Here is a 13,380-nt window from a genome sequence, read left to right as displayed (position 1 = left end):
AAAGGCTAGAAATAGTGGCAACGATAGCCCTATCCCTGGAATAAAAAGAAGACCTACTAATACACAGTCCCAATCAGGGCTAACCGTTATCAAAACACTCCCATCTCGGCGAGATTGGTGACATGATTTTAACGCTAGTGCGCAAGCGCGGGCTGATCGAGAGGGGCTCTCGATGACTTCGCGGTTTGGTGAACAAACACAAAAGCGACGTGCTATAGAATCTTGACTGGGGCAGAGTTGCCAATCCCCTCTATATACTGTCCCTGCGTGCACGAATGAGTTGACGGGGATGGGTCACATAGTATGACAATTTAACGGTACAATGCAATGCAATAATATTGAATAATAATAATATTACAAAAAAAACAACAACCCCAAAACAAACCCCAGTTAAACATAACCAGAGACGTATACGTCTCTGACATAACTAAAGTTGTATAAGCCAATGATTACTATCACGGACTAATCTAATTCCGTGTTACTATGTAGGAAAAGCAAACCATTCATTATATAGTACTGTACACTGCTAACGAAATAAATTTCACTTAACATAGTACATTTTATCAGGTACAAGTATATTTCATTAAGTGATGTTGTCGCTAACTACACGTGATGAAAGCTCGGGGATGGTGTGGATAGGTCGTATATCAAGGCCAAACCATATCAAGTAAAATATATAAAGCTTACGTGGATACTTTAACATGCGGTTGCTAAGTTTCTAAGTTCTAAGTTTTATTTATTCACTCCGACACACTTACGTGTGTAACAAGAGGTCACATACATATAGTAAGTATGATACATGGCGTGTGATGTACACAATTACAACATTGTACATAGCATAGATACATATAGAAGTACACAAATAGTACAGAAATTAAGTTAATATTTTTTCAAGCTTTTCTATGAATTTACAAAGTTTTGTGTAAATTTTTACATTAAATATATTAAACAATCCTTGCATTTTTAATTGACTTGGATAAGTGAAATAATATTTTGGTATATATTTCTCTCTTAGACATTTAACTAAAACACTTTCACATATAAATAAGTAATGAAATTCATCTCCAATGTACAAATTACATAATGTACAGGTTCTTTCTTGACGAGGAATACCTAACCATCTTCCTTTTTCTATGGGTAAATGCATATTGCAAGAACGGAATTTACACATTATTTTCCTATCATTTGTATTAAGTTTAATTAAATATTTTTCTTGTTCAAACTTTGTCTTTAATATTGAATATGTTTGTCCTCTAGAGGAGTTAAGAATATTATCAAACCATTTCTGTATAAATTGATCCTTCAGTCTACTTTTCACAAGCCTCTTAATTTCGTCTTTTGAAAAAGAACATGTAGATTGATTGTACCACACATAGTTCAGGCCAGTTTGAGAAAAAATATCTTTAACATATGCGAGCCATTTAAATAACATAGTTCCATTTTCATGTAATGTATACATAAACTTGATAACTTACTAGAGGTAATCAACTTATGCCAGAATATTATTATTCTACATTTAATTTCGATGTCTAGTGGGTATCTTCCAAGCTCACCATAAACAATGAAATTTGGTGTACTTTTTCTTACATTTAGTATATATTTACAAAATTGAAGATGGATTTTTTCTATAATATTTGTGTTTTCAAAACCCCATATTTCTGATGAATACAGAAGAACTGGCATAATTAATGAATCAAATATCTTCAATTGTAGATCAACTGGTAAAGATATGTTTCTCAATTTCTTATAGACAGCAAACACTGATTTCTGTGCTTGTTCAACAATTTTTTTCCTTGCTTAAAAGAAGCTACAACTAAAATTAAAGAATAATCCTAAATAGGTATACCCTTCCAGTATTTCTAATTCTACGTTACATAATGTAAAATGGGGAGTTCTTGCACATTTTCTTTTTGAAAAGATGACAATTTTAGTTTTTCCTGAATTGATAGTTAACTTCCAAGTATTACAGTATTGTTCAAATTCATTTAAAGCTAACTGTAAACCATCTGGGGTTTCTGAAAACAGGACAGTATCATCGGCATATAAGATAATGAATAGTTTGAGATACACTCCAATGTTGCTGTGAGTGGGGATAGGGGGTAGCAATTCAGACATAGTGTAACATGTGGTTTACATCCGTATTTATATGCATTTGCTGATAGTGAGGGATGGGTGGGTTGGAAGTGGGGGTAATACAAAGTGTATACCATACATACATAATATAACATGTATGAAGTGTACATGGACACTTGAACCTGCGTTTGCTGGGGGCGTTGTCCAATACACTAGATAAAGGTTACGCGGCTAAAATGAGTGAAAATCAAAATTTGCAAAGAAAAGTGCGCTTGTGTTGTGCTGAAGTATATAATTATTTTCACATAGAAAAAAGTTTTATTTGATTAATTTGTAAATCGAACAAAATATTTAGAGAAAAAAAAGTGTAGTGCTACCATTCAATAAGGGAGGTAACTTGAATATTTCTTTTTCCGGTCTCTGTCATTCGTAAACCCGTCACTTCCTGTTGACTCAGTTCTAAAATAACAGGTGAGTAGGCTAGCTGTTTTGTTTACAGTGATACACGGAATAAATAGAGAAATACGACTTTTTATTACACATAAATAGCTATCCGAGACTTTGGTTTGGAAGGGTAAGGTAAGGACTCCGGTGTTTTCTAATTATATCACAAAAAACTTGATCATATGGCCTTTGACAGAAACCACCCTGCACTTTCCCTATTTTCGTTTTCATTCGTCCATTGACAATGGCATGTGGTTGTATTGATCTAGTAACGCTGTTAGACTTGACTGTTTCTATTTATGGAAGCATATTCTAAGCAATTCATCCAATGCTACAGATTCATGTTTTTAATCTCTAAAAAATGTGATCTGTAAGAAATGTGTTGTCTCAGAAAACGTCTTCAAAAGAAATAATAGCTTATAGTAGGACGAGGAATAGTGATAAAGATAGTGCCGTCGCTGGGGCTCGAACCCGCGACTCTTGGATGCTCTACTGCTGAGCTAAAGGGAATTCCCTACAGCTGACACTTATAAGGCAACCTAATCGATGCACATCTTTTACAGATTGTAATGGATTTCCGCTGACGGTTATCAAGGTCCGCTTTGCCAGTATAGCGAAATATTAGTCACAGACTACTTGAAATCTGCCACATACAAACGTCACTGTGGGCAAGCTCAGGAATCCTTCTAGAGGGGTCTTCTCAGTGTCAGTAATAGTCGGAGTAAACTCGACCAAACTAATTGGTAGAAATAAATGACAAAGAAACAGAATAAATATTTACAATACAAATCATTCAAATTTACAGCAATCACAAGCTTTATCTTGCACGCAATTGCACCCTAATATGTTACATTCTTCACTAACTTCAATAAATTACGAAATAATGTAAGTCTTGCGATTGGTCCACCCTAAATAATCAGAGTAATTCAATTGTAACAAGTAAACAGATTAACTATATGTTTTGGAAATTAACACTAAATTACTTAGTACTCTATTAAATTAGAATATCACGGTCTGCTTTTACAATAATTTAACTTCCCAAACTGCTAAAGTGAATATTGGTTCTAAGTAAAATTGCCCGTTAAGACTATTTGAGCTACTATGCTTGTGGTAACACAGGATAGCAACAATCCAAATCCGGTAGATAAAATACTATGTTATCATAATAATATAAGCCACCAAGTGAGTAATATTGGACTATTTAATGAGTATGTGCTAAACACTGGCTATTAAATTTTGACCACGGCAAATGATGTCAATAAAAAGTTAACTATTAGATTAATCACTTCTTGCCTGAAAGAGACTGGTGATAACACCAGGTAATATCCGAGCGTAGTATTACTTTCCATATCCTGTACGTCATGTCTTTCTTCTGATGTTTATCGCATTTTATACAATGGTGCATAAGAAAGTAATGGATTTCATGAAAAGAATATGTAGAAAATGGCACATTCAAATTCATTTTCATAGGTTGAGATGTCGTAGGTTATAGTTACGACAGGAGTCTAACATTTAATCATTATTAATAACGATCTGTATATATAAAATACCCCTAAATACTATAAAAAAACACTGCTTGTGCTGAATAAATTAACAGGCCCTAGTATAGGTGTACTAGCTGCTCAGGTTACCTGGGCTTGCAGACTGTAATATCAGTTGCACACAGATGGTTTTGGATGGTGGTAGAATTGTCAGTCGGAGGCAAAAATGACTCAAATGATTTGTTTTGCATGACAGTTGATAATTTCAAATTTTCCTGGTATGAACATTTTTTTGTGTGCAAGTTTTTTTTCTTCTGCCTGTTCTATGAGCTTGTACAGTGAGGTTGTGTTTTGATATATGTTAACAATGTAACACTCGATAGAGATGCTTTACACATACATGTATGATACATGTACACTCATCGTTATTTGTTAAGAGTTTTAGTGGCAAGGGAATGTACCTCTTTAGATTGTTGCTAATAACATAACATTGTTTTAATAACAATATGCTGTCAGGTTTGTAAACGATTTGATTAATAATATGATGTAGTCTGATAGAGTTGTGCACTTAAGCTTTTAGCTATGGACTCATTTGTGTTTATTTAAAGAGGAAATAGAGTAAAAAACTTGATTAGATTGAGCATTGAACTTTTAAATTATCAAAGAAATAATTTGTACTAACTACAATCATAACAAAGCGGTGCAAACAAAGCATACTTGTACATCATTAATATTTGCTGTGTCATTAGGTGCGGTGTCTACTTGAACATCATTAATATTCGCCGTGTCATTGGGTGGTGTCTACTTGAACATCATTAATATTTGCTGTGTCATTGGGTGGTGTCTACTTGTACATCATTAACATTTGCCGTGTCATTGGGTGGTGTCTACTTGTGCGTCATTAATATTTGCCGTGTCATTGGGTGGTGTCGACTTGTACACCATTAATATTTGCCGTGTCATTGGGTGGTGTCTACCTGTACATCATTAATATTTGCTGTGTCATTGGTTGGTGTCTACTTGTGCATCATTAATATTTGCCGTTTCATTGTGTGGTGTCTACTTGTACATCATTAACATTTGCCGTGTCATTGGGTGGTGTCTACTTGTACCCCATTAATATTTGCCGTGTCATTGGGTGGTGTCTACCTGTACATCATTAATATTTGCTGTGTCATTAGGTGCGGTGTCTACTTGAACATCATTAATATTCGCCGTATCATTGGGTGGTGTCTACTTGTGCATCATTAACATTTGCCGTGTCATTGGGTGGTGTCTACTTGTACCCCATTAATATTTGCCGTGTCATTGGGTGGGGTCTACTTGTACACCATTAATATTTGCCGTGTCATTGCGTGGTGTCTACTTGAACATCATTAATATTTGCCTTGTCGTTGGGTGGTGTCTACTTGTGCATCATTAATATTTGCCGGGTCATTGGGTGGTGTCTACTTGTACATCATTAATATTTGCTGTGTCATTAGGTGCGGTGTCTACTTGTACATCATTAATATTCGCCGTGTCATTGGGTGGTGTCTACTTGTACCCCATTAATATTTGCCGTGTCATTGGGTGGTGTGTACTTGTACATCATTAACATTTGCTGTGTCATTTGGAGGTGTCTACTTGAACATCATTAATATTTGCCTTGTCGTTGGGTGGTGTCTACTTGTGCATCATTAACATTTGCCGTGTCATTGGGTGGTGTCTACTTGTGCGTCATTAATATTTGCCGTGTCATTGGGTGGTGTCTACCTGTACATCATTAATATTTGCTGTGTCATTAGGTGCGGTGTCTTCTTGAACATCATTAATATTCGCCGTGTCATTGGGTGGTGTCTACTTGTACTTCATTAACATTTGCTGTGTCATTGGGTGGTGTCTACTTGAGCATCATTAATATTTGCCGTGTCATTGGGTGGTGTCTACCTGTACATCATTAATATTTGCTGTGTCATTAGGTGCGGTGTCTTCTTGAACATCATTAATATTCGCCGTGTCATTGGGTGGTGTCTACTTGTGCGTCATTAATATTTGCCGTGTCATTGGGTGGTGTCTACCTGTACATCATTAATATTTGCTGTGTCATTGGTTGGTGTCTACTTGTGCATCATTAATATTTGCCGTGTCATTCGGTGGTGTCTACTTGTACATCATTAACATTTGCCGTGTCATTGGGTGGTGTCTACTTGTACGCCATTAATATTTGCCGGGTCATTGGGTGGTGTCTACTTGTACATCATTAATATTTGCCGGGTCATTGGGTGGTGTCTACTTGTACATCATTAATATTTGCCGTGTCATTGGGTGGTGTCTACTTGTGCATCATGGATATGCACATGCCATTCCAGCAAAATGGTGAGTTTTCAGAATTGTTATTGAATGTCAGGTGTTCAAAAGTAACAAGGAATTTAAAAAGTCTTTAAATAAATGTAACTGTAGTTTGTTTTCCAAATCTTTCAGACAGAGTTGTACCCCTATTTTCCAAATCTTTCAGACAGAGTTGTACCCCCCGCTTGTCTTGCCATTGATAAAACTGAAATATTTTGATCAGAAAAAGTACTAGTGTTATTAGCTCACCTGGTCCGAAGAACCATGGTGAGCTTATGCCACACCGCATCGTCTGTCGTCCGTCGTCCGTCTGTCCGTCTGTCCGTCAACTTTTCCTTTAAAACGCTACTTGTCCTAAACAGCCAAGCAGATTTTGACTAAATTTGGTCTGGAGCATCCTTAGGCCAAGTGGACTCAATTTTGTATAAATGGTGGGTCTGGCCCCCCTGGGGGCAAAGGGGTGGGGCCCAATATGGGAAATAGAGGTAAAACCTTTTAAATCCTTCTTCTATCGTAGGGATTAAGGGATTTTATCCTAATTTAGTCTGGAGCATCCTTGGGCGAGGGGGACTCAATTTGGTATAAATGAGGCTGAGGGGCGGGGCCCTATAAGGGGAATATAGCAAATTCTTTAAAATCCTTCTTCTTCTGTAGGAATGAAAGGATTTGTTCCATATTTGGTCAGAACCATCCTTGGGGTAAGGGGAACCAATTTTGTATAAACCGTGGGTCTGGCCTGCCAGGGGGCTGAGGGGCGGGGCTCAATAGGGGAAACATAGCAAATTATTCTTTAAAATCCTTCTTCTTCTGTAGCAATGAAAGGATTTGTTCCATATTTGGTGTGGAGCATCCTTAGGCCAAGGGGACTCAATTTTGTATAAACAGTGGGTCTGGCCTTCCTGGGGGCTGAGGGGCGGGGCCCAATAAGGGGAATATAGCAAATTCTTTAAAATCCTTCTTCTTCTGTAGGAATGAAAGGATTTGTTCCATATTTGGTCAGAACCATCCTTGGGGTAAGGGGAACCAATTTTGTATAAACCGTGGGTCTGGCCTGCCAGGGGGCTGAGGGGCGGGGCTCAATAGGGGAAACATAGCAAATTATTCTTTAAAATCCTTCTTCTTCTGTAGCAATGAAAGGATTTGTTCCATATTTGGTGTGGGGCATCCTTAGGCCAAGGGGACTCAATTTTGTATAAACAGTGGGTCTAGCCTTCCTGGGGGCTGAGGGGCGGGGCCCAATAAGGGAAATATAGCAAATTCTTTAATATCCTTCTTCTTCTGTAGGAATGAAGGATTTGTTTCATATTTTGTCTGAAGCATCTTTGGGTGAAGGGGAACCAATTTTGTATAAACCATCGGTCTGGCCTCCCAGGGGCCAATATAGGAAACAGCAAATTATTCTTTAAAATCCTTCTTCTTCTGTAGGAATGAATGGATTTGGTCCATATTTGGTGTGGAGCATCCTTGGGTAAAGAGGAACCAATTTTGGATAAAAAGTGTGTGTGACCCCCTGGGACCTGAGGGGCGGGGCCCAATAGGGGAAATAGAAGTAAAACCTTTATAATCCTTCTACCATAGGGATTAAGGGAATTTATCCTAATTTAATCTTGAGCATCCTTTGGCAAAAGGGACTCAATTTCGTATAAACAGCGAGTGTGGACCTCCTGGGGGCAAAAGGGAGGGGCCCAATAGGGGAAACATAGCAAATTCTTCAAATACCTTCTTCTGTACGAATGACAGGATTTTGTCCAAATTTGGTATGAAGCATCCTTGGGTGAAGGGGAAACAATTTTGTATACATGTCTGTCTAACCCCCCTGGAGGCAGAGAGGTTGGGCCCAATAGGGGAAGTAGAGGTAAAACCTTTAAAATCCTTCTTCTACCATAGGAATTCAGGGATTTTATCCTAATTTAGTCTGGAGCATCCTTGTGCCAAGGGGACTCAATTTTGTATAAGCAGTGGGTGTGGTCTCCCAGGGGGCAGAAGGGCAGGGCCCAATAGGAGAAATAGAGGTAAAACCTTTAAAATCATTCTTCAACCATCAAGATTAAGGGATTTTATCCTTATTTTGTCTGAAGCATCCTTGGGCCAAGGGGACTCAATTTTTGTGTCGCCTGCGAATAGCTGGTGACACATAGGTATTTGTTTGGCGGCGGCGGCGTCGCCGTCCGAACAGAGGTTTTCGTGCGATAACTTGAGTTTCCTTCGACCGATCAAACTCAAACTTTTTGCAGTGCATCCTTACCAAAACTGCTTGCTTGGGATTGCTTTTCAGGTCTGAAGGTCAAAGGTCAAGGTCACTGTTACTATAAATAGAAAATCTGTTTTCGTGCGATAACTTGAGTTTCCTTGGGCCGATCAAACTCAAACTTCATGCAGTGCTTCCTTACCAAGACTGCTTGGTTGGGATTGCTTTTCAGGTCCGAAGGTCAAAGGTCAAGGTCACTGTTACTATAAATAGAAAATCTGTTTTCGTGCGATAACTTGAGTTTCCTTGGGCCGTTCAAACTCAAACTTCATGCAGTGCTTCCTTACCAAATGTGCTTGTTTTGGATTGCTTTTCAGGTCTGAAGGTCAAAGGTCAAGGTCACTGTTACTATACATAGAAAATTTGTTTGCGTGCGATAACTTGAGTTTCCTTTGGCCGATCATACTCAAACTTCATGCAGTGCTTCCTTACCAAAAGTGCTTGCTTGGGATTGCTTTTCAGGTCCGAAGGTCAAAGGTCAAGGTCACTGTTACTATAAATAGAAACTTCACTAAAACTGTATACTGGACGGCTTCGATCTACCACTTGACCCACCGTGTAAACCTCTGAAATGCTGTCTTACTTCAAATGTTATTGACAACACTAGCTGTTTAACATCATAATCCACAAGTTTATTCATTTATTTATGGGAAACCATCCGACAAATCATACAAATTAAACTCTGAATTGAGACAATGAGTATCCATAGCAAGTTCCTTAAAACTCAGAGTATTCTTCCCAGAATAACAGATTATATGTAACAAAATGATGCCATCAAAAAAAATAATCTATGATTATTGCTTACTTTTAACATTATTTCTTGAAATGAAAAGGGATCTATTTTCGTAATCTCCCAGCTTCCTGCGCAGGCGACACATCCACTTCCGTGGAATTCTTGTTCATTTCAGTATTTGATATTTTGTCTGAAGATTTTCTCCTACATTTTTAGGTCACCTGAGACAAAGTCTCAAATGACCTATTGCTATCGCCTTTTGTCCGTCGTCATCGGTCGTCCGTCCGTAAACAATTTACATTTTCAACTTCTTCTCCAAAACCCCTGAACCAATTTCAATGAAATTTTGCAGGAACCTTCCATGGACAAAGGTCAACAAAAAAATTGGCCAGTTTAGCCCCAAGCCCCCAGGGGCCTGAGGGGCAGGGCCAAAAAGGGTCAAATTGACTAAAATTTCAAAAATCTTCTTCTCAAGACCCAGATATGGTAGAATCAAATACTCTTCATAGATGGAAGGGTCTTAAGGTGCTTTACCAAAATTGTAAATTTCCTAACCCTTGGGTCTCACGTTTCCCCCTGGGGAGGGGATAAACTTTGCTATTGTTTATGTAGGGAAATCACATTTTGGACCAACATTTGTTTAATTTCTATTGGAAGTTATTCAATTTGGGTTAACATTATCAGTATTGGATAGCAGTTTGATGGTATGCACATATCAGCCCTGACTGACCCCCTGGGGCTGGTGGATGAGGCCAAAAAGGGTCGAATTGACTTAAATTTCAAAAATCTTCTTCTCAAGACCCAGCTATGGTAGAATCAAATACTCTTCATAGATGGAAGGGTCTTAAGGTTTATGACCCTAGGGTCTCACGTTTACCCCGTGGGGAAGGAGGGGGGGGGGGGGGGATTTATCATGGTTTATAATGGCAAATGATACTTTTAATATTACATGTTAATAACTTGATTGGAATTATAACCTTGAGTTGACAGTTTGATACTTTGAAAATTTTGAGCCAGCCCTGCCCCCAAGGACTTTAGGGTGGGTCCCAAAGGAGTCAAGTGTGCTAACACTTCTTCATTTTCCTTGTTTAGAATCAGAGTTGCTAGTTTCAAATACTTTTTATTCTTAAATCTGTATGCTAAATATTGAATAAGGTGGTTTTATTGTTTTTTGTCACTTTGAATAATATTTCTGTTCATGTTGAAAACAAAATCAACTCTCTGTATAAATATATCAGGTGACCGTTAAGGCCCATGGGCCTCTTGTTTATAGCATATCAGCTAACCACTCTTAGAATGATGCAGATCTTATTTCAATGTAAGAAAGTATATAACACTATATGGCAGTCTGTGACGTTAACATTTTTCCTCAGTAGTTATTTGGACTAGTGAACCCAGAATTTTAATAGCCCGACTGTAAATTTGCTAGTCCAAATTACTCTAATACAGTATTACTGTTGTTTCCATTGAGCCGATAAGCACTAGCCAGAACAGTAAATTTAGCTTTCATGTTAGAGCATTTTTTTCCTTCGGTTCACGGACAGGCTTAGCTGGTTTTGAACCTTTTCTCCAGCTTAGCAACATCGCCATGGTTGGTTTCACGTGGTTATAAACCGGAAGTAATGTTCGGTAACTACTAAAATCCGGAACCTAGTCTCGCTCATCGAAACGCTTCAATTTCGAACACCTCGACGAATACCATATTTTCCGATGGGATTAAAACTTGTGACAAGCTTTATTGGGCCAAATGTTATACAATGAACAATATTTCCATTTTTTTGGAGGAAAATTGCCACTTGTCCAGTCAGACTAGTTAAATATTTTCAATACTAGTCCAGACTTAAATTTACTAGTTGTGGGCATCGGACTAGTGCCTAACGTCGCAGACTGATATGGCATTCTACGGGCGTATTTTGTTCCGCCCCGTGGTACTCTTGTTACAACTATAATGGACTTAATAAAGGTGACAATAGTATTATTTTAATAATAAAACAGTATTAATTAAAAGGCAAGAAGTCTTTAAACCTTTATATTGGTTTGTTTAAATCTGGTACATCTCCTCTTGTCTTCTATCATTCTGTCTTTCTGTCTATTTGTCTGTCTGTCTTTCTTTCTGTCCACTTAACTGTCTTTATTGACTGGAGACTTGACTTCTGGTTAGCACCGGCTTGCTCCCGTAGGCTCCTGGCAAATTTTGTGTTTTTCAAGAATATACTTATTTACCAACGCTCTTTGAATTTTAAATTTTGTCGTAATTTTTGGTTTTAATTTCGTATATCGGAATTTTAGCCGCCGGGCTAAGTTAAGTATATTTGTATTTTTTTAACATTCTTTTCACATTTGACTTGCATGATACACTTTTGCAGTGATACAAAAACTGTAATAATCATTCATGGTCGATTATTATCTGGTCTTGGATAGACGGCATCTTTGTTTTACCGTCGATTTTTGCCCCATATACAGGTATCTGACCCATCTTGGTATCCTCTCGGCTTTTGTTCATTCTTGCTAATATGAACGCGATCATCTGCGCATGAAACATTATTCTATTTCTTCTAGAAAGTTAATATATCAATACAATTTTAAGAAAATATTTGTGCCTCGTCAAATTTTGATTTGTAAGAGACATCTCGTCACAAATTTGTCATTTCCCGTTAACTTAAGAGGCACTAATGTAGGACGACCAGCAGGCCTGCAGCATAAATGTAAATAATTAATAGTACTTAAGATCAATATCAGTATTTTATTTTAAGTATAGTAGATCTGTTCTCCTGGCATATAGACCAATGAGTCATGATATTACTACACATCTTTTAGAGGATTTTAAGGAATCAAATTCGGAAAAGAACTTGCGCACAAGCTGTGGTACACGGGAGGGAAAGGGTGCTGTTAGGCGAATACCAAGTGTTATCGGTGTTAAATCAAACGGAACCAGTGGTTGTACCCACTCAGGCCTGAACACTGATAACCACATCCATTTGGTCACTACAAATAGTCTGTCTGCCTTGCATACTTTCTTGCAGGGCCATACTGCACTTATAATAACAGAATTATCGGACATCAACACCATTGTGCATTCTCGTAACGATACTACCACACGGTTTCCGACATCATCAGTATTGTACAAGAATCTACATGTCATCAAGCCAACAACAGCTGGTCACTGTAAGTCAGTTATTGAAGTTACTGAATTTAGTGTCCTTAAACTGTCGCTGGGTGAAGAATAAGTCATTGTCCATTGGGGATTTTGTAACATCTCAGGACATTGATATTCTTGCATTGACAGAAACCTGGTTAGGTTCAGATATTGATGACCAGGTACTAGCTGAGCCAATACCAGCAGGCTTTGGATTCCTCCACAATGCTAGACTCGGCAAACGTGGTGGTGGGGTAGCTGTTCTGTTTTCCAGTCATGATGATGATATACTCACACTTTGAGCACATGACTTGTTCTGTCATTGCTGGTGATAAAACAATTTAGATTGAGTATCATTTACAGGCCTCCTCCATCTTAACAGAATGCTTTCCGAAATACAGTGTTTTTTGATGAATGGTCTAACCTTTTAGACCACCACATTGTTGTACCACAAGAGATTATTATCACGGGTGACCTAAATTTCCACTTTATACACAACAAAAATGATGAAACAACAGTTTACCTGTTTATTACAATTCGAGATATTTAAATGAGGCAGATATCAAGATAAAAGAAAATACAAACTTATACTTTGGCGTATCAGGGGCTACTCACTCAACACAATAAGCTAACTATATACAATACTACAGAAACAAACATGTACTGACGAGGTAGCCTCCTAAGCAAAGAAAGAGGCCACAAGGAAAAACAAAAAATATATTCTCAGCAATATGTTTTAAGTAGGCCACACAACTCTTGAGCGATTCAAGACAGGCCAGATGTAAATATCTAGTGAAAGTTCTTGAGCGATTCAAGACAGTATACATGTAGATATCTAGAGCAAACCCTTGAGCGATTCAAGAGCTGCATATAAGATAGAACGTTCTTGAGCGATTCAAGACAGTATACATGTAGATATCTAGAGCAAACCCTT

At 37.9% G+C, this 13,380-nt stretch overlaps 1 protein-coding gene across 3 annotated transcripts in view; it reads left to right on the top strand.

Annotated features, from left to right (window-relative positions):
• The window catches only part of LOC110442656 (synaptobrevin homolog YKT6-like), a 105,748-nt gene that overhangs the window by 7,911 nt on the left and 84,457 nt on the right, over window positions 1-13,380 (top strand). Inside the window, exon 1 of one of the 3 annotated variants that reach the window (XM_021486360.1) lies at window positions 2,472-2,544. The exons of 1 other annotated variant lie outside the window; for it this stretch is intronic. The gene's annotated coding sequence lies outside the window, so the exon portion shown is untranslated. One more of the 3 variants, XM_021486361.1, reaches the window with a different exon arrangement.

The sequence above is a fragment of the Mizuhopecten yessoensis genome, unplaced genomic scaffold (assembly GCF_002113885.1).
Source record: "Mizuhopecten yessoensis strain PY_sf001 unplaced genomic scaffold, ASM211388v2 scaffold716287, whole genome shotgun sequence".
In the NCBI taxonomy this organism is placed as follows: Eukaryota; Metazoa; Mollusca; class Bivalvia; order Pectinida; family Pectinidae; genus Mizuhopecten; species Mizuhopecten yessoensis.
The sequence above is the reverse complement of the archived record's forward strand: the minus strand, read 5'-3'. Positions and strand labels throughout refer to the sequence as shown.